At 46.8% G+C, this 21237-nt stretch overlaps 1 pseudogene; it reads left to right on the forward strand.

Annotated features, from left to right (window-relative positions):
* The window catches only part of LOC144148298 (microtubule-associated serine/threonine-protein kinase 3-like), a 226731-nt pseudogene extending 216783 nt beyond the window's left edge, over window positions 1–9948 (forward strand).
* The last annotated feature ends 11289 nt before the right edge of the window (window positions 9949–21237 follow it).

Raw genomic sequence — 21237 nt, forward strand, 5'->3', positions numbered from 1 at the left:
GTTGAGCGGCTACGTTGACAGAAACTCGGGCATCAAACAAACGCCAAAGCGAACCCACCGCTGCAGAAGGGCGTACTTGCGCAACAGTAATTAAAAAACACCTTACCGCAGGCATAGCTTCTTACACAACGTGCAGTGCCTTCGTGATAAAAGTAAAAACAACAAAAAAGCCCACGGCTCAGGAAGTGACGAAAATGTCTTTATCACGTGACTTTTGGCTGTGACGTCACGACCTCGATCTGTTGATGGCCGGACAGGGCGTCCCGTTTGGACGCGCCCGAACTCGTGCGGGAGTCGCAAGCGACACCAGCGCCGCCACTGTGCGCCGAACTATTGCGGGAAAGCCTGCCGCATGCCTAAGGAGAGCGAAAAATCCCGCGCGGGAGAGTTCAATATATTACGTCATGAGCACGTAACAAGGGCGTCCACAGAACTTTTTCCAAGGGCGGGCATCCATTAGCGGGGTGGAGGGGGTATTGTTGGATAGCACCAAAAAGCGGTATTTGTGGTTACAAAAAATACAAGCAGCGAAGTAGAACCAGACCTGTAGGCTATACATTGGATTTTATTTCCGAACAAAGAAATAAAGTTAATAAAGAAAATGCGAAAAGTTACTGTCACTTTGTAAAGACTGGCCAGTCTCGCTGCGTGACGGTTCTCGACTCACGCCAACTGATCAACAGCACACAGTACAATACATTCACATACAGAAAACTGCACTCCGTCAATCTTCCTTGAATAGCAGCTGCAGACGCCTCGGGTTTTTCTGGGCAAATTACGAGATGACACATGTGACTAAGTCTGTTTAAATGGCTCACGCAATAAAGATACTACTCGCCTCCCTGTCTTTTTATGCAGTACAGGCGTACAAGCGTTTTGAAAAGCTGATTTATAGGTTCTTTACGGGGCTTTGCTTTTGCCGACATTTCGCTATTTCGAAGTATAGGGTGTACAAGGTGATTGGACGGCACGGGGGGATGTTACACTCCCCCTACTAGGTGCAGCAGTGAAGAGTTTTTGCTAGATATAGCTGCAACTTTGCCCGAAAACTAAAGTTCTTGTGGTAAGACTGCATAAATCTAGGGTTTACAAATAAAACAAAAAATTGTCATATCTTTCGGAATTGTTTGCTATCTTCAATAGCCAGACAGGCAGTCTTTTTCACTGCCGTCACATGACCGGCAATGTTAGTCAGTGTCTAAAGTGCAATGTTGAGGCAGTCCTGAACGGCGTTCCATACGGATACACAGGACCTGAGTGTGCTAATCATTTTACTAGCGTGGATTGTTGCGCTAGATGATTCACGTACATAATTAAAAAAAACTTTTCGCTAAAGGACGGGACAAAGGAGAGAACGTCAGTGTCATTCTTTCCTCTGTTCCGTCCTTCAGGGCAAATTTATTTTAATCATGGGCCAGCCAAGTTTTGCATCTTTTTTGTAGTGCACAAAAATATCCGAATTTCCAAGGGGGCGGCCGTTGCCCCCCTTGACCGCCCTTCCGGACGCCCATGAGCACGTTACTGGTAAGAAGTAACAGTGTTACAGTTACAGTTACCTGAACCAAGAAAGTAACCCTGTTACAGTTACAGTTAGAGTTTCCAAAAGTAACTTGTTACAGTCACACTTACTGTGGAAAAGTAACGTCGTTACTTTTCCGTTGCGACATATCACACTAAATATATGGGTGGGTAAATTGCACGAGGTAAAATCCCCGACGAAGGGAACCTAAAAGGGGCACACTCAAGCTCAACACCAGCAATAATCGTGTGAGCCTCATTTTGTAGCCCCAACTTCTTTGTTGATGCACGCGTCGGAGAATTTATCTGCAAAACTCGTTGTAGCTTAGGTTGAATTGTTTCTCAAAGATTGATTGATTGTTGGGGTTTAACGTGCCGACGCAACTCAGGCGATGAGGCGCGCCGTAGTGGAGGGCTCCGGATTAATTTTGACCACCCGGGGATCTTTAACGTGCGCCGAAATCTCGTACACAAGGGCGCTTTTACTTTTCGTCTCCATCAGAAAAGCGGCCGCCGCGGCCGGAAATCCAACCCGCGAACTCGTGCTCAGCAGCGCAACGCCCTAGCCACTGAGCCACCCCGGCGGGTCTTGTTTGTCAAAGTCAGCATCCGAGAGGTTCTGTCTTTTGGGGGTCCAATTTTCAGTCCCTTTCTTTTTCTTGTTTCTGCTGCACTCAAGATGAATGGAAAGTTTTAAAAAAATTACTTTAAGGACCTACGTCCGACCTCGGCTTTCTGCAGGGTAGATAATCGTCTTGGCACCCGTGTTGTGGAAAGATGAAAGATAGTGAGGATATGGGAAAGAAGAAAGTCTGAATAAATTGGAAGCACGAACTGTACTTCGGCCTTTAACGAGTGGTGACTGGTGGAAAATTCTCATAAGAAAAAAACGGAAGTAACTGTAACGGTATTTCCTGTTACAGTTACTGTGTAAAAAGTAGCAGTGTTACAGTTACAAGTTCCTCTATTACAGGAGTAACTTGTAACAGTTACAAGTTACCGCAAAAAGTAACTAGTTACCAGTCACGCGTTACTAGTAACTAGTTACTGCCCGAAACTGGATATATCCATTGTGAGCAAAATCGCGTTCGATATAAAAAGTTTTAAATGCATTTCATTTTTGCCAGAATGATACAACGGTTCGATATAGGCAATAATTTGATATATCCGTGTTCGATATCAGCGGGCTTTGCTGCAGAAGCTCCCTATTAAAAACAGGACGGAGAAATTAGGCCGCGACAAGCCCCGAATTCCTGGAAGCGGCGGAAACAGGAGAACGACTGCAGCGGACTTATCTGCTTCTTTCACACGGGCACACGATGTCACCCCTATGAGCGTGAAGGATAAAGTGAACAGAGGTTAAACACTTTGCGGGAATTTCTGGCACTTTTGCAAACTTGATGAGCACATTTTTTAGGCGTATATCGCGAATGTTTGTGCAGAATTTGCCACAGTGATAGAGACCCATTCTTGAAGTACGGGAGGAAACATACCAAGCAGCTGTGTGTTGATATTGGATATGTCTGATATAACAAATTCTTTAACTGACAACGCCCGCACACGCGAGACAATACATGAAACGCCCGCAAGCAATCCGTCCTCAAGGGGTGTAGGCTGTGCCGCGATATGGCGGCAGGCGAAAAAGTGGACACACCGGCAGTATGGGCGCGGGCGCAGGGTTTGACAACTGAAGCAATTATAGTATCGTTGACTTGACTAAGCTCAATAACAAATACCTTGGGTATTAAAGCACATTACTCCTGTAGGCAGGAGTCAAGTGACCGCTGAAACTTTTTTGCAGGCTTTCTACTAATGTAAACATAAAAAACCAGTGGTACTGTTTGGCTTATGTGTGTTACACTATGTTATGTAGTACTGTTATTATGTTGACCGAAAAAAAATTAATGCTTACAACTACCCAAAAATTACATCCTGATTACTTCTCACATATTTGTTTCGGTATACTTCCGATAAAACAAGAGTTACTGCGGTTTTCTGTGATCTTACGCCATCCACCGATGGCCATGCATCGAAAACAGACCGAATTTTTACAAAATTATCAATGGTCCCCACAGAACATCAATGTATTCTGGCGTAATGTAAAGTTGCCTTAGAGAACCATGTGAGCATAATTTTTAGATGTGACTGCATCTCATTCACTCGCATTGTCCCTGCATCCGGCGTCGTCGGCGTCCGCCCCTCCCCCATTCTCTTCGCCGCGCCAGCTGCGCCCTCCGCCGCTCACCCTGTCTCCTCTCCGATAGCGAACACTCTCATGCGAGGGGCATTGGATTGGATTCGATTGGATTGACTTGGATTGGCTTAGCTTGGATTGGCTTGGATTGAATTGAATTAGATTGGATTGGATTGGATTTGGATTGGGTTAGATTAAAGTGGATTTGGTTGGATTGTGTTGCGTCATAGCCGCGCCAGGCGCACTGCCGCCGGCGCGTCCCCTCACCGTTATGCGCGCTATAAAATGCGGTGCCTGCGCCACCCCGCTCCATCGTTCCAGCGCCGTTCCTCCGCTGTCCAACGCTGCAACGTGAACCCCCTATGCGTCGCATCTACACAGGGGTTCCCGCGAGGGGAGGTGGGAGTTTTTTCTTTGTACTCACATTACATTGTGCTGTACACAGCATTCGAGATAGATGCAAAAAGCGAAAACTCCGTGTGTTCAAAACTTTTAGTGCAATTTAAAGATCTCCAGGTGGTCAAAAATAATCAGAAGCCCTTCACTACGGTACGTCTCACCGCCTATGTAGCGTAGGCGCGTTAAGTTTCTAGTCAATCAAAACTTACAGAGCATTTTGCAATTTCTCAGGAGCGATCGCGTGCCGGTTTTTGTTCGCGTAGCCCGATAGACGGATGGAACTTTTGTTCGAACCTAGCTCAAACAGCTTTGTCGTAAATACCGGACAGATTTCTCTGATTTCTGCGTCCCCCGCTTAATCACGGCCGCTCGAAGGAAAGAAGGCCCTCCTTTTCATCGAGCTGCCATGGTTTAAGCGTGGTCATCATGAGAGGTTCCGTACCCTTTGAAATGATATCAGCCCATGTGGTGCGACAAGCAGAAAATTACTAAACTCGTCGAGCTGTTTAGCCGTCCCGGAGGATTTCACCTTAATTAGACCGCAGCTGCACTGCATCCAAGGCAACGCTTGGCACGTTGTTTGCCTGGCCTAGCTCCGCCATCAGTGACTTTCGCTAGGTTCCCGGCCCCGCCGCCAGTGCAGGGTTGCCGATTGCGCTTGTCAAAGGTGGTTCGCCTTTTGGTTATATCTCTCGCCGCGTGCATGCGAGCTTGGCCAAGGATGAGAGCTGCGCCGGGCCATCTTCTCTTCTCGGAGCATCGCACGGGAGCTCGAGGCTTTGAGTCGTCGTCACCAAGCGGCGTCTGACAACCCCTTGGATGTCACCTGGAGAGCTTCTTCACTGGAGGAATGCCAAGTGTGCCAAACTATAGCGTCGGAGACTGACTAAGAGCGTGCCTTTCGGCTCGGAAAACGCCGGAAGCGGGCCAACAACAGCAGACAAAGGTAGGATTTGCGAGAATAGTGTAATGATTACAGATAAAAAGAAGGTTAGCCAAGACCTAAAATGGCTAAGCCATGCTTTTGGTTTGCATATCCATGATTACCTGAGCTAAGCCGCAGCAAGTTTTCGTTTCAGTTTATTAGGCAAAACAATAAAGCACCGAAAGATAGCATATGGGCAGGGGTCTCGCAGTGACGAACACTGCAGTGGGACCACCGGTGGTTAAAGAACAAATCAAAGCTTAGTCGCAATTGCGGAACAGAAATAAGTGCATTAGGATTGTACAATCAAGTAACACGGCGGTAGGGCTTCCGTACTCGTAGCTAGGCCTACCCCGCTAGGTTAGGCCTAGGCGTGGTTGCTTTGGGCTACCGGTCGTAGATCTTGTGTCGCTGAAACAGCCACAGTCCACTTTGCAGAATGGAGTCCTTAGGAGCTTAGGAGACACTGAAAAAAAATTACAGTGGCATAAGCTTTAAAACGGCACTTACTGCGTTCGATGCACAGAGCGACGGGGAACCATACGTGCACTGTTCGACGCCTGTGGCGCCACCTAATTACAGATAAAAAGAAGGTTGGGCAAGTGAAACCAAGACTTAAAATGGCTAAGCCATGCTCTCGGTTTGCATATCCAGGATTAGCTGAGCTACGCCACAGTTTTCGTTTCAGTTTATTAGCCAAAACAATAAAGCACCCAAAGATAGCATATTTACAGGGGTCTCGCAGTGACGAACACTGCAGCGGGACCACCGGTGGTTAAAGAACAAATCAAAGCTTAGTCGCAATTGCGGAACAGAAATAAGTGCATTAGGATTGTACAATCAAGTAACAAATTTTTAAGCTGGGAAATATCAAAGCAGCGCTAATTGAAATCATCTGATAGGTTAGATTATATAGATTGGATTAGCTTGCTACAGATTATCTGCTAGATTACACTGCAGCTGGGTAGGAGCATGTATAAGAAGCGCCGATGCCCACCACGAAATAAAATTTCATTCCAAGCCATGTCTACAAACATTCGTGACGCAGTAATCGTTTCGTATTCAACATCCGACTGGTGTGACATCACATTGAAAAATGTGCGTAGCGTAGTACACGAAGGAGATAGTGTGTTCGCCGTGGGTCGTTGATGCTGTATCGGTGCGGGGAAGGTGCCTTGTCAGCGTCCTGCTCATATATTTTTTGTAATTTGTTTTAGAATTCTTTTCAGATCTTCTTCTTGATGGCAGGAGATGGGGAATACGGTCGTACACCCTGAGACATGATACAAGGTGGGCGCACCCACCAATCCTGCTACTTTTGAAGCTGTTTGTGAGGAGGCCATCTCCTCTACCATAGAAACACAGCAGCACACAACCCTGCTTGTTGTAAGAAATAGCCACCCGTTCAAACAAAAGCATTCAGAAAAACAGGTGGCTGCATTAGTTTTCTAGTAATGGCTAACCAGCAATTTATAACAGGATTATTTGCTCCTTTAGAAACACTGATTTTATAGTACACGATCAACAACATTAGCCCTTTTACGCCAGTTAAACATGCACAGCAATCTGAATGTCCCAGTCTGAGCCCGAGGTCGCGGGTTCGATTCCCGGCCGCGGCGGTCGCTTTTCTGATGAAGGCGAAAAGCAAAAATGCCTGTGTGTACGAAATTTCGGCGCACGTTAACGATCACGATGTGTCAAAATTGATCCGGAGCCCTCCACTACGGCGCGCCTCATCACCTGCGTTGCGTCGGCGCGTTAAACCCTACAAACAATCAATCAATCAATCAATCAATCAATCAATCAATCAATCAATCAATGTCCCAGTGCGGTGATGACTTCCATTTCGTATCCTGCGGGTGGGCAATTTACTTTGAAACTGTTAACGCATCTATGGTAATCTCCAGCAGTATAACAAACTGTGCTACACGCAGCGCTCTGCATTAGGTTTTACGGTGCTTATATAGGGCGAAAAGATTAGTTATTCGGCGAAAGGAAATTTTCGCTTTCAACATCACAATCCGAAAACTGCTATGGCACTTCGCACGTTGCGTAGCCAATGAACAAGAAGAATTTCGCCAGCGTGCTACCCTGTCTTGTCGCAAGCGCTTCACCGCGTCCTTCGGGACCCGAAATCCCATCGCCAATGCCTCGCACATGTTGTACACGCATTACGAAAGAAAGAGTACGTCGATGTTTCACTTCGTCCCATTCATAGCATGCGCGGATCCGACGTAGCGTCCGCAGAAATGTAAGGCTGCGTGAAAAAGTCGCTACCTCGTTTAAGTTACCGCTGAGTTGGCCGACGGTTCCGTGTTCCCAAGACACTAGCGGCAAAGCTTGGTCTCGATGAGGTTCCGACAGGGGCGTACACAATGCCAAGCGGCTCTTGCTCAGCTTTCCGGCTAGTTGCGACATCGTGGAGATGGTCCTCAGGATGGGGGAGACGGTTCTCACTAACGAAAGATGAGTGAGCCCGAGACCGCTTAGGGCGGTGGCGGTAAGCAACGTGGGGGGCCCGACGTAAATTTCCGTCAAGGCTCCCGTAATAAATGGCGATAGTGAAAACGCATCCCGTGATTCACCGAGTTTGCCTCTCCAGCGCCTCCACGTTGAGTTCCTCAGTAGTCTGAGTAACCTGGGGGCATCGGACGGGCGGCCGTATAAGGCCGCCTGGTAGCGCGACAACGCGGCGCTTTGCCGAAGGGTGCGAGGATGCCTAAGCAACAGCGAGAAGTTTGTATCGTTGGCGATCTTCCGCACGACCATGTTCTAAAAGGCCAACAGAATACTGTTGGCGTTCTTTTTTAATCTCCTGGAGAATTCTGGAGTGCCGCTGACGTACGACAGAAAGTAAGCTCATAGGCCGCCGTAATCATCCATTTGTAGACCCTCTTGTACTGATTAATGGTCCCTGACGTGTAGGTACGGTGCTGAGTTAGTATACAGACTCAAATAAAAATGACGCAGTTTCAATAGCTCTAATCTCAGTTAGCACGGGCAAACAAAATACTGCACGCAGTGTTTCGTGAGAATTCGCTTTTGCTTAAACGTTTGCGACCCCTATCTAGCCACACCGACAGGATGATTGGAATAATTCTTTCCTTCGTGCGCAATAAACTCCCACATAGCCCAGTCGGTGCGCCAAAGATAACAATATTGAGGTACCGAGCGCTGGCTAAGCAGCCGTTAGAACCTTCTCTATTCACCGGGTTTGCTTTCGCTGAAATGCACGCACAGACGGCCCAGCTGTGCAAAGAGGTAAAGCGCACGCGAAGCGGCCGTTTTTACCATTGCCCGGTTTCGTGGTACCGCAGCAGGCAGACCCAAGTGACCGAAGCGAAAGAAAGGGGCACGGTTTGCGCAAGCGCCTGAAGGTAGCTCGAGACGCAATGAATGACCTTGCAAGATGCACAGCATTCGATGTGTCTCTCTAAACGTGACTTTGATGACGAGTGATTACAGACATAAGTACAGTCTGTCAAAATTTCTAGGCCGAGCCAATGATTTCTGAGCCATAAATAAATCCAAGAACAACCGTAACGCCTACCTGCGACCAAATTATTTTATGACACAAAGAAAGGTGGCTTCTCTTCCTCGTTGGCACAAAATGATTCGGCCCGACGCGCATGGTAACCCTGTAACTTCATTTGTCTATGGCCTTTGTACATTGCAATGGTTTAAAAAATTTCGGCAAACACTGTACATGGGCTCGAGGGCACCTATTTGCGAGTACGTGTACTAGTAATTAGTAGACATGGTACTCACGAGTATAGTACTGGTACGTTTATAGTCGCAAGCATATGTGCGTATACGAGTAAGTACTATGAGTTGGAATTCGCAATTGCGCTTCACTAGTGCGAGTGACTTACAGAACGCAGTGACAGGATTCCCATTGCTCATTTATTAAATGCGAAGCATCTCATGCTCGGGGCTGTGTTCCTCCATCCCTTGTCATTGTTGTCGGCCGTCCGCAACCCCACTGCGCATGCCTGGCCAGGCACCACTGATGATGATTGAGGCAGGATGCCCCTATGGATCGGCCAACCAAAGAATAAATCACGAGATAGCTTTATGTTCAACCTCCATCGTCACCTTTCCGTAGGGGAACCCTACCATCAGTACCACACCCTCTTGCACATGCCTGGCCAGGCACAGCTGATGATGATTGGGGCAGGATTCCCCTAGGGTTTGGCCAACCAAAGAATTCATGACGAAATAGATTCGTGTTCAAACACTGTCGTCATCTTCCCGTAGGATAACCCTGAGTACCGCACAGGCACTACAGGCCAGTCACCGCAGTTGATAATTGTGGCGGGATGCCCCTAGGGATTGGCTAACCAAAGAATCCATCACGAGTTAGCTTCGCGTTCAACAACCGTCGTGATCTTCCCGTAGGAGAACCCTGAGTAGTATGCGAGGCATTCCTCCTCTCCTCTCCCACACTTCTCTCCTTTCCTCTCCGGGATTGCGCAACGAATGGCAACACCTGCGGCTCCGCGTGGGCTAATGCGACCCCATGGCTGCTTCGCCTACTGCTTAGGGTTCCCCCACGGGAAGACGGTGAAATTGTGCTATGACATTGATCTTCCTGGTAGGTTTACTGGTTGGAGCCCAGCGGTTCGTTGCATAAATGCTTCCCATCTATTCGTGCTTTTGATTTAGCTTTGAGGAATAACATAATACAGGCCAGTATCTGCTCACGGTATGCCTGGGAGTTAAAGACCCTGCGGCTGGCTAGAAAGTGGAGCTCATTATGTACTGGAATAAGAAGAAATACTTCAAGTTCTGGGGATTCGGTTCCCCAGTGCGGCGTGTAGAGGGAGAGGAGGCATTATTCACTTACCTAGACGTGAGTGCATTCTTTGCGTCTCGCGTCGTCGTATATAAAACACGATACAAGTCTAAATGAATGCCCATTCATAAGTTGTGATTTGCGCAGTACCGCGCTTGGCCCTTAATTCCGTGTCCCACCGATTGTTGAATCGGGTGAATCGAAAACCGAAAGCTGGCAATGAGGCAGCGACAACGATAGGCGAAGAAAAATTGAGGTTATTCCCTATCTCAATTGAGTTCCGCACCACCCTAAAGAGGCAATGCATACAAAACCTTAATTTGGTTCATTCGAAAGATATCCTCGTTAGAATTGTGCTGACAATTTTTAACGTGAACTTCGCCTTAATAAGTTACACAATTAGGAAAAAAGGAAATGGCCATACGACCATTTACCTAATTTCCCGCAACACAATTTAGGATGTCATAAGCACTGCTGTGCGATTGGACGAGGCCGGCAAAAGCAAGCGCAAATTAGGCAGGGCTTATAAGCTTGCCGAACGAGCTATTTTTCCTTAAATGTGCGGCACATTCTTGTACAGACCGTTTACAGCGCGAGGTCGTGGGCGCGACCATCTGGGCTTGCTAACGTCATTTCGACATTGCTGGCCTTCAGAACGCGTTTCTCCCCGCTGTACACCTGGGTGCCATGTGGCGCCGCAGCTCGATGGCCATATTTGTCTTTTATTGGAGGGTTTGTATGAATGGGAGCTTGTTGTCCAATTAGGTAGACTGTGCTAATGTTCAGCGATTATTTCTTTGCCAAAAAATCCAACACCAAGGTTTCTTGAGCGCTTTTTCGATTGACGTTCGAAGGCTAGTTTCCTGTTCAGGGGTTTGGTCGAAATAAAATTGTCCGATGGCTTTTTTTCTACTTCTACTTACTCTCTCAGAATAACAATATAAAAGCCAAAGTAAGGGCTGTAACATCATGTACTAAAACACAATTCGGGATGTATTAAAAACGCTCATCAGCTGGTTTTGAAAGCTTTTCTTTCCAGCCTACGCTAGAATTGTTGGCCGGGGACCCACTATATTATGAATGTAAAAGGCTGTAAAACAAAATAATCCTGCATAGGTGTCGAGGCAACATATTACTCAATCCTGGGATATAGCGTGAAAGAAGAGGTACACAAGAAAGAAGTGAGCAGCGCAATTCCGTGCCAAAAAAACATTATTTTAAGGCACATGCCTATGCTAACTTTGATGCCACAACATGTGCCGTAAAAAAAAACTATGGAACATGTTCTGTAACTTTACGTGACGAGAAGTGTTCTGTGGTTCTAGGTTATGGAACAAATTCCACTATAACTGGATACAGAAAATGGTCCGTTATAATGCACAGCAGTAAAAGTCTTGTGTAGCTATGCTAGGGAACATGTTCCATATTCGTAGTGAACAGAGAATGTTCAGTAAAGTTTAACGGCAGTAAATGTATCACACAGGGGGTATACGGTACAAACTATGTGCTAGGTTCGTACGGTACATCTTCCGTACAACTATACTACGGAAAATGTACTGTACAATCTAATTACCGTGTAATTCCTCTTCTTTCTAACTACAGGAATCACGTTTCAATGTCTTTTTGCGCACATGTAGTAGTGAAGTAAACATGCATAATTAACTTATACCACTAACATGGTAAATGTACTCTGTGCTACAATAGATCTTGCGTAACGATAAACACACTCACGGCATACACGGAGCCAGAGAATTTTCTGGAATGCAATGCATTATACCCTCAGAATTGTTCCGCATTCACGAACCTTCAAAAAACGCTGCAAGCTCAAGACGATTTTGTCAGTGCATTTTTAGCCAAAAACAGCCTTGACCGTTCTGAATGCGAAACAATTCAGATTGAATAGAAATGCATTGCATTCCAGCATTTTCTCTGGCTGCACATATGCTGCGAGTGCGTGTTACAATACAAAAGCTCTATTGTAGCACAAAGTACATTCTTCAGTTTAACGATTCATGAAAAATCAACATCGACCAATCTGCTGAGAGGCATACTTTCGTGCTCCGCGGCAATATCCGCTGAAGTATAGTAATGTTGCCTACCTAGTATTGATGTCTGCACTTATAGCTCATGTTGGCCCATACTAAACCAAAAAATGTTTCCAGTAGCAGCCCAAGTAAAAACAAAAAGGTGCTGTACACACAACCTAACAAGAAACAAAAACTCCCAAACGCTGCTGAAAATTGTGTCCTCACAGCGCTGAGCCACAACTGTGGTACCACTATGAGTGAAATAAAGGATTCGATATGTCAGGCTGGAAAATTTATTTCACTTATGTGAGCTACATAGCTCAAAACTTCTACAACAAAGCGGGCTTTTAAAAGCAAGGTAATGAATGATATCAAGAAAATGTAAAAAAAAACCCTGAACATTTCAGGTGCTCAAAAGTTCAGCGTTTCAAAATAGTGTAGCACAACCCAGCCGCTTCATCCCCAACATCTCCATGTTTTGCAAGGGGCTGTGGACTTCACTTTGCATGTTTGTTCGTTCTCTCAATGACTGGCGGGTCCCTCTTCTGGCTTCATGCCCACAAGTTGGCTAGAAGATAAATCCCAGAATAAGTTTCTTTGGACACACAGGTTTGCACCCCAGCACCAGAAGCGCAGATTCAGCAACTGCTATCATGAAGACTGAATTATTTTCAGCATTCTATACAGCCAAATTTAAATAAAAAGATGACAGAAACACCGTATGTTTTCAACAAATGTACCGGTGTACATGTCAACTGTTTTTTTGCTTAAATAAAGCTACATACATACCAGCAGCAAAAACTTGACCAGATCAACAAATATGATTTATGCTTACTTTAAAAGAAAACCTCCTCAAATTGACTGAATATGGGGTCTAACCATGGAGCAAGAATAAAATAGGAGGGGAAACTGAGCTTCCTGGGGCAGCCTGATAACGTCATTGTTACTGTCACTTTGTAAAGAGTGGCTTTGTAAAGAGTGTTACTTTGTAAAGAGTCACTTTGTAAAGCTACTGTCACTTTGTAAAGAGTAGCCGGTCTCGCTGCGTAAAAGAGAGAGAGAGAGAGAACAACTTTATTTAGCCACACAAAATTGCGGAGACTACGTGCTGGATGGGGTGGTTCCCTCTTCACGGGACCCATATGCTTCCGCGGCTGCCTGGCCCATGCAGATCAGGACGAGCTGGTCTTCCAAGGCGCGGCTGGTTAGCAAGGTCTCCCATTGCTCGTTAAGGGGTGTGGGAAGGGTGATGGAGGATTGGGTAAGGGGTGGGGGGATTGCCTCGGTGAAATCGCGCTCTCCGACGACGTGTCGGAGCGTGCCCAATGGCCCGCAGAATCTACACTCTTTCTCGTATATCTCGGGGTACATTCTGCTTTGGAGATATGCGTGAGGGTTCTCGGCTCACGCCAACTGATCACCATCACACAGTACATACAGTCACATACATATAACTGCACTCCGTCAATCCTCCTGGAATAGCAGCTGCAAACGCCTCGGGTTTTTCTGGGAAATTTCGAGATGACATGTGTGACGAAGTCTGTTGAAATGGCTCACGCAATAAAGATACTACTCGTCTCCCTGGCGTTCAATGCACTACAGGCGTACAAGTGTTTTTAAGGGCTCATTTATAGGGATTGTTTCGGGGCTTAGGTTTTGCCAATATTTCGCAATTTCGAAGGAAAGGGTGTACAAGGTGATTGGACGGCATGGGAGGATGTTAAACTCTCCCTTCTAGGTGTAGCGGTGAAGATTTTTTGCTAGATATAGCTGCAACTTTGTCCGAAAACTGAAGTTCTTGCGGTAAGGCTGCATAAATCTAGAGTTTAGAAAAAAAAGTGAAACCTTTCGGAATTGTTCGCTATCTTCAATAGCCAGCACAGGCAGTCTGTTTCACTGCCGTCACATGACCGGCAATGTTAGTCAGTGTTTAAGTGCAATGTTGACCGCAGTCCTGAAGGGCGTTCCATACGGTGCTAAGTGTGCTAATCATTTTAGTAGTGTGGATTGTTGCGCTAGTTGGTTCACGTACATAATTAAAAAAAAAACTTTTCGCTAAAGGACGGGACAAATCAGACAACGTCGGTGTCGTTCTCTTCTCTCTTCCGTCCTTCACGGCAAAGTTATTTTAATTATGGGCCAGCCACGCTTTGCAGCCTTTTTTTAGAGCATAGAAATATCCGAATTTCCAAGGGGGCGGCAGTTCCCCCCTTGCCCCCCTTCCGGACGCCCATGAGCACGTTGCTGGTAAGAAGTAACAGTGTTACAATTACAGTTACCTGAACCAAATAAAGTATCCCTGTTACAGTTACAGTTAGAGTTTCCAAAGGTAACTTGTTACAGTTACACTTACTGTGGAAAATTAACGTCGTTACTTTTCCGTTAGTGCATATTACACTAAATATGTGGGTAGTTAAAATTGCACGAGATAAAATCTCCGACGAAGGGAACCTAAAAGGGGCACACTCAAACCCAACACCAAGAATAATCGTGTGAGTCTCATTTTGTTGCCCCAACTGCTTTGTCGAAGAATTTATTTGCATCGAAGAATTTATTTGCAAAATTCGTTGTAGCTTAGGTTGAGTTGTTTCTCAAAGTTAGCATCCGAGAGGTTCGTGTTTTGGGGGGTCCAATTTCAGTTCCTTTCGTTTTCTTGGTTCTGCTGCTGCTACGAATTGAAAGTTAAAAAAAAATCACTTTGAAGACCTACGTCCGACCTCGGCTTTCTGCAAGGAAGATAATGGTCTTGCAACCGTGTTGTGGAAAGATGAAAGATAGTGAGGATGTGGGAAAGAAGAAAGTCTGAATAAATTGAAAGCGCGAACTGTATGTCGGCCTTTAACGAGTGGGGACTGGTGGAAAATTTTTATCAGAAAAAAATGGAAGTAACTGTAAGGGTATTTCCTGTTACAGTTTCTGGGTAAAAAGTAACAGTGCCACAGTTACAAGTTCCTCTATTTCAGAAGTAACTCGTTACAGTTACAAGTTACCGCAAAAAGTAACTAGTTACCAGTCACGCGTTACTAGGAACTAGTTACTGCCCAAGACTGGATATATCCATTGTGAGAAAAATCGCGTTCGATATAAATTTTTTTAACTGTATTTCATTTTTACCAGAATTATGCAAGTATTCCGTATAGCTAATAATTCGATATATCCGTGTTCGATATAAGCGGGCGTTCTGTATAAGCTCCGTATTAAAACCAGGACGAAGAAATTAGCCCGCGACCTCTCAAAGGTGCACAAGCCCCGAATTTCGGGCAGCGGCGGAAACAAGCGAACGACTGCTGCGAACTTATCTGCTTCATTCACACGGGCACACGATGTCACCCCTAAGAGCATGAAGGATAAAGTGAACAAAGCTTAAACCCTTCGCAGCAATTTCTGGCACCTTTAAAACTCGATGCGCACATTTTTTAGGCATACACTCGTGCATGTTTATGCAGAACTGGAAACAGCGATGGAGACCCATTCTTTAAGTACGTGAGGAAACATACCAAGCAGCTGTGTGTGGATATTGGGTTCGTCTGATATAACAAATTCTTCAACTGAGAGCGCCTGCACACGCGAGCAAATACATGAAACGGCCGCAAGCAATCATGTCGGCGAGGGGTTTAAGCAGCGGTCAGCTGACGTTGGGCCTCGGCTGCGACGCTGGATGGAGCGGTGCTGCCACATGGTGGCAGTCGGAGTGGACACACAGGCAGTATGGGCGCGATCGGAGAGTTTGACAACTGAAGCAATTATAGTATCGTTGACTTGACTAAGCTCAATAATAAATACCGCGGCTATTAAAAGCGGATTACTCCTGCAGGCAGCAGTCAAGTGACTGCTGAAACTTTTTTGCAGTCCTTCTGCTAATGTAACCATCAAAAACCCAGTCCAGCTGCATGGCTTATGTATGTTGACTACGTTATGTAATGTCATTATGTACACCGAATAAAAATTATTGCTTAGAACTACCTAAACATTAACTGCTCCTTACTTCTCACACATTTGTTTCGGTATACCTTCGGTAAAACAGGAGATACTGCGGTTTTTTGTAATCAACCTCCATCCGCAGATGGCCATGTGTCGAAACCAGACCGAATCTACACAAAACTATCAATACTGACCACAAACATTCAATAAAACCCGGCTTAATGAAATTGTTGTCTTAGCGAACCATGTCAGCATTATTGTTTTCTTTGTACCCACATTACATTGTGGTGTACGCAGCTTCGAGATGGATGCAACAAGCGAAAACGCCCGTGTGTTCAAAGTTTTAGTGCAATTTAAAGATCTCCAGGTGGTCAAAACTAATCAGAAGCCCTTCACTGCGGTGCGTCTCACCGCCTATATAGCGTAGGCGCGTTAAACTTCTAATCGATCAAAACTTACAGAGCATGGTGCAGTCTCTCTGGAGCAATCGCGTGCCGTTTTTTGTTGGCCTGGTCCGATAGACGCATGGAACTTTTATTCGAATCTAGCGCAAACAGCTCTGTCGTAAATACCAGAGATATCTCCGATTTCTGCGTCCCCCGCTCAATCACGGCCGCTCGAACCAAAGAAGGACCTCCTTTTCATCGAGCAGCCTTGGTTCAAGCGTGATCATCATGAGAGGTGGCGTCCCCTTCGGAATGATATCTGCCCGTGGGATGTGACCTGCAGAAAATTACTAAACGCTTCAAGCGGTTTCGCCGTGCCAGAGGACTTGACCTTCATTTGACCGTTTCTGAACTGTATCCGAGCAAACGCCTGACACGTGGTTTGCCTGGCCGAGCTCCGCCATCAGTGACATTCGCTAGCTTCCCGGCCCCGCCGCCAGTGCAGGGTTGGAGATTGCGCTTGTCAAAGGTGGTTCGCCTTTTGGTTATATCCCTCGCCGCGTGCATGCGAGCTTCGCCAAAAATGAGAGCTGCGCCGGGCCATGTTCTCTTCTCGGAGCATCGCAGGGGAGCTACAGGCTTTGAGCCGTCGTCACCAAGCGGCGTCTGACAACCCGTCGGATGTCACCTGGAGAGCTTCTTCACTGTAGGAATGCCCATTGTGCCAAACTAAAGCGTAGAAGACTGACTGAGAGCGTGCCTTTTGGTTCGGAAAACGCCGGAAGCGGGCCAACAACAGCCGACAAAGGTAGTATTTGGGCGAATAGTCTAATGATTACAGATTAATGAATTAATAAATTTATTATAGAAAGGATTGCACTCTGGCCTGTTGGGGGAGATAGGGGAAGGGGTTCAGGGTCGATAAAGCATAAGTTCTATTGGCGAGGTAAGCCCCCTTAACGAAGGCACACAGTCCAAGTAGCACGTGGTTGACGTTTTTCCTTGGATCTGCAGAGACATGACGCCAGGGGGCTTGTGTCTTGCTCGAATTCCTTCCAGGACCCTACATGACCACAGCAAGCGGCTGATTGTCGATCTATCTTGGTGGCACAGGGAGCACAGAAGCCGGTCTGGTGGAACTTGTGCGTTCTTGTATTGGTGGTAGTGTCCCAGCGAGCTACGATGTCTTCCGTAAGGGCGTAACTCGTGCGGGCCTTTGTTAGAATAACTTGTGCAGCTCGTGGGATGTTGCGGGGTATCGGGTGCTGTAGCTCGGGAATCGTAGCTCTGAGTTCTTTCTTGCTTCCTTGCCGAAGTGTATTCCTGCGTTCTTCAGGAGAAGGGTTATGAGAAAGAGAAGGTGCTGCAGACTCCGAGGGGTAGTTGAAAATTGTCTCCCTCGCGAGCCTATGGGCCTCCTCATTCCCGGGGTTACCTGTGTGGCCAGGTATCCACTGCACTCGTATGTCGATGTTATGGTCACGCTGGAAGGTTCCACAGAGTTCTTTTATACGATGAGGCGTAGTGTGTCGTCGTGGCGGGGTGCGTAACGCTTTGATGGCTTTGAGGCTATCCATGAAGATTTTTACTCGAGTTGTATTTTCAGCTACAACGTCTGGGATCATGTGAGCACCTAGGAGGGTGGCTTGCAGTTCGAGTTCAGTAGTGGAAATGATATCATTAATTGAAAAACACTTCGTGCTCGTTCGGCTTAGGTCGGTTGCAGCAAGGGCTAGGAGGAGGCGAGTTTCGTCCATGGACCCATCTGTGTAAAGAGTAGCGTCTGTTGATTGCACTTTACACGTGACAGTCGCTTGTGTCTTTCGTTGATGGGTGTGGCTAGTCTTGTGGGTTTTTGTTAGTAACGGCTTCGAGTGGGTAACCAGTACATCTTCCCATGGAGGTATGGTTGGTTCGAACGCTGTAGCTTTGACGGAGCCGTCGTCGAGTTCCAACAGACGTTGACCTTGGGGTGTGAGTAGGCGCCTGTCGTGATCCGTTTGTGTCCGGAGAGTTACAATTTTATGGAGCGGAGGAAGGTGGCTGTACCGGTATAGCTCTTCTATTTTAGTATGGTGGGGTAGCCCGGTGACTACCCTCATGGCCTGCAGCTACAAACTTTCCAATTTGCTCGTGTGCACTTGAGTAAGGCAGTAGTGAATGGCTCTGTAACATGCCTTCGATACCAGAACTGCCTGCACTAGGGTACTTGCAATGTCGTTTGTGGCGCCCCCAAACTTATTAGAGATGCGCTTGATCAAGTGTAGTAGTTTCTTCCACGTTGGTGTCAATTGGTCAAGCCATGTTTTGCCCCCACCTTGCGTATGTATCGGTATGCCAAGGATTCGGATCCAACCGTCAGAGGGTTGTGTTAAGGTGCGACCCTGCAGTTTGAGGGCCACCTTTTCTTTTTCCATTGAGTAGCCCCCTACCATCAGAAAGTGCGTTTTTTTCAGGTGAGACTTGCATGCCAGTGGGGCCAGTTGTCTGTTCAACTATGAGAAGTGCGTTCTCGAGTTCCTCACATGCCCGTTCAGTACTTACGTAATCGCCTGATTCTGTCCACAGTGTTATATCGTCCGCATATACTGCAAACGTACAGTAGAATCCTTCTCAGGCGCTGTGGCAATTCGTCTGATGACCACGTTGAATAAGATCGGTGAAATTAACGATCCTTTAGGTACACCGACATTATTACTGTACACTCGTGAGGGTGAATTCCCATTATGTACCTCGTATGTACGGCCACACAGGAAGCTTTTCATGAAGTTGACCATTCGTTTCCCTTGGTAGGCATCTTCAAGAGCACTCAGAATGGCTTCATGAGTGACGGTATCGAATGCCTTCTTCAAATCTACGGCGACCAAAATGTGCGGTATTTTTCTTTTATGTTTGCCCAAAATCCTTCGAATTAGAAAAAGGCCCTAAGAGGTGCCTATGTTTGGGCGGAGCCCGGTTTGTGCTGGGTGAAAGAAGCTGGTGGACTCTTCCAGATGATGGTTCAGACGATTGACACACATTCTTTCAATGAGTTTGCATATGGGCGGGGGTCAAAGAAACTGGCCTCAAGTTAGTTACTGTGCTCGGATCTTTGCCTGCTTTAGGAATCGGCATGATAACGGCATGCTTCAGGTGTGGTGGCAAGTGGCCAATGACCCATATGTGGTTGATCGATTTAAGAAGGGCTTGTTTACATTCCTCGGAGAGGTTTCGAAGAGTTGTCCATGTAATACCGTCTTTCCCAGGTGCACTTCTGACCCGGACTTGATCAAAAGCACGGACTAATTCGGCCATCATGAACGGACTCTCTAGAGGGTTAGTTTCATCTACATCAAGGTCCAGAGCATAGACAGAGTCAGGAGGGGGTGAAACGGGTTGAGGGAAGAACGCTTGTGCGGCCTCGTGTGTAATTTCCATGATCAATTTGTTTTGCTTGAGTGCAATTTTGCGAATGAGATTGTGAGTCTGTGTCTTTCCCTGCAAAGTCTTGAAGGTATTCCACAAGGTATCTAGTCCCGTCTTGTTGCTGAACGATGCACACTGGGTTTGCCAGCGGTCTCTTGCGACCATTTTAGCAGGCCGCCTTATCTGCGCAGTTTTTTGGCGCACTTTCAGGAGATCTTTACACCTGCAGCCATTGGCAAAATATTTCGCATGAAGTTGTTCACGTGTATCCCATAAGTTTAACATGTGTTTGTCTGGGGTGGGAAGTTCTTCGGGAAGGTCTATTTCTTGAGTTGCAAGAATCATCGCTTGCTGCACAGCCTCCATAAGTGCACTGATCTCACTAGTGGTGGAAGAGGGGTCGACTAGATGCTGCCAAAAAAGATCCCCATCCATGCAACGGACTTTGCGTTTACGCTTTTTAAGCCCGTGTTTTAGCGAGACCCATATAGGGTAACGGTCACTGCCCCATGGGCCATTTTCAAAGGACCACGAAGAACAAAGATTATGCGATGTCCACGTGAGATCCGGTGTTGTACCCTTTTGACGAGAGTGCAGTGCCGTCCTAGTGGGAACGTCAAGATCATTAACCAAGGTAAGGTCGGCTGCTTGGGCTTCATGCTCCAGCTGAGCTCCCCTGTGGGTATTTCGAGGGTATCCCCAGATAACGTTAGGCGCGTTAAAGTCCCCTCCAATGAGGACGGCTTCACCGGGAAAAAGGGAGCGTCGATGCGTCATCCAAGTGAAATCACCCCTGTTGGAGCGGCCCGTTTCGGGCCGTAAGTATACGGACACTAAAATTATCTTTTGTGGCGAGGTCAAGTCAATGCGTACGGCTACGACTTCCTGGAAGGCCGTGCAGTAGGCTGTCGTATCCAGCTGACAGCGCCGAATATTTCTGCTGATAAAAATTGACGCTTGTACTGTGGGTTCAAGTTTTCCATCATGAAGAATGCTTGGCTGGAAGTAAGCGCGGTATCCATTTATACTGGGTGTTGTACCCCTGGTTTCTTGAAGTAGAAGTGCCAGGGGTGGTGAATGCATGGTCCATAACCTTTCGCTCAATTCAGCGCCATTACCTCGGAGGCTACGGCAGTTCCATTGCAGGACTCTATTGGCTGCGATCATCTTGGCGGCGTCGAGGTTAACGAGAAAGGCTACCGTATGAACCTCGCCGTTCCCGGCGTTCCAGGGTCGATTTAAATGGCCGACTTCCGAAGTCAGCTTGCCCAGCTGCGTCATAATCACTTCGAATTTGTTTCCCAAACTGTCAAGTGCTTCCGTTGCCAGTGCTTGCTTCTGGGTAAGACCTTTAAGGAGTTCATCATGTTTCTGGATGGTGGTTGACATGCTTTGTACAGTCGGCACCTCAGAATTCAATCGTTCATTCATTATTCCTTCATCGTGTCTGTTTTTTATATTTGTTTCAGGGGCTGCAGGCTGCGATGACGATGACTTGTCATGGCTATGCCATGATTTCGAACCTGTTGTCTTGGAAGCAGGTCGGTTTGGTGTAGAACGCCGTGGTTTCGACGAAGATCGTTGTTCGTTTGCGTGCACCAGCTGAAGGGGGTCGTCTTGAGGGCTCCGTAGTTCGGTGTCCCGCGTTTCGTAAGGTGTTTGTATAG

This window comes from Haemaphysalis longicornis, unplaced genomic scaffold (genome assembly GCF_048455015.1).
Source record: "Haemaphysalis longicornis isolate Haplotype H1 unplaced genomic scaffold, Haemaphysalis longicornis Haplotype H1 scaffold_8, whole genome shotgun sequence".
Classification (NCBI taxonomy): domain Eukaryota; kingdom Metazoa; phylum Arthropoda; class Arachnida; order Ixodida; family Ixodidae; genus Haemaphysalis; species Haemaphysalis longicornis.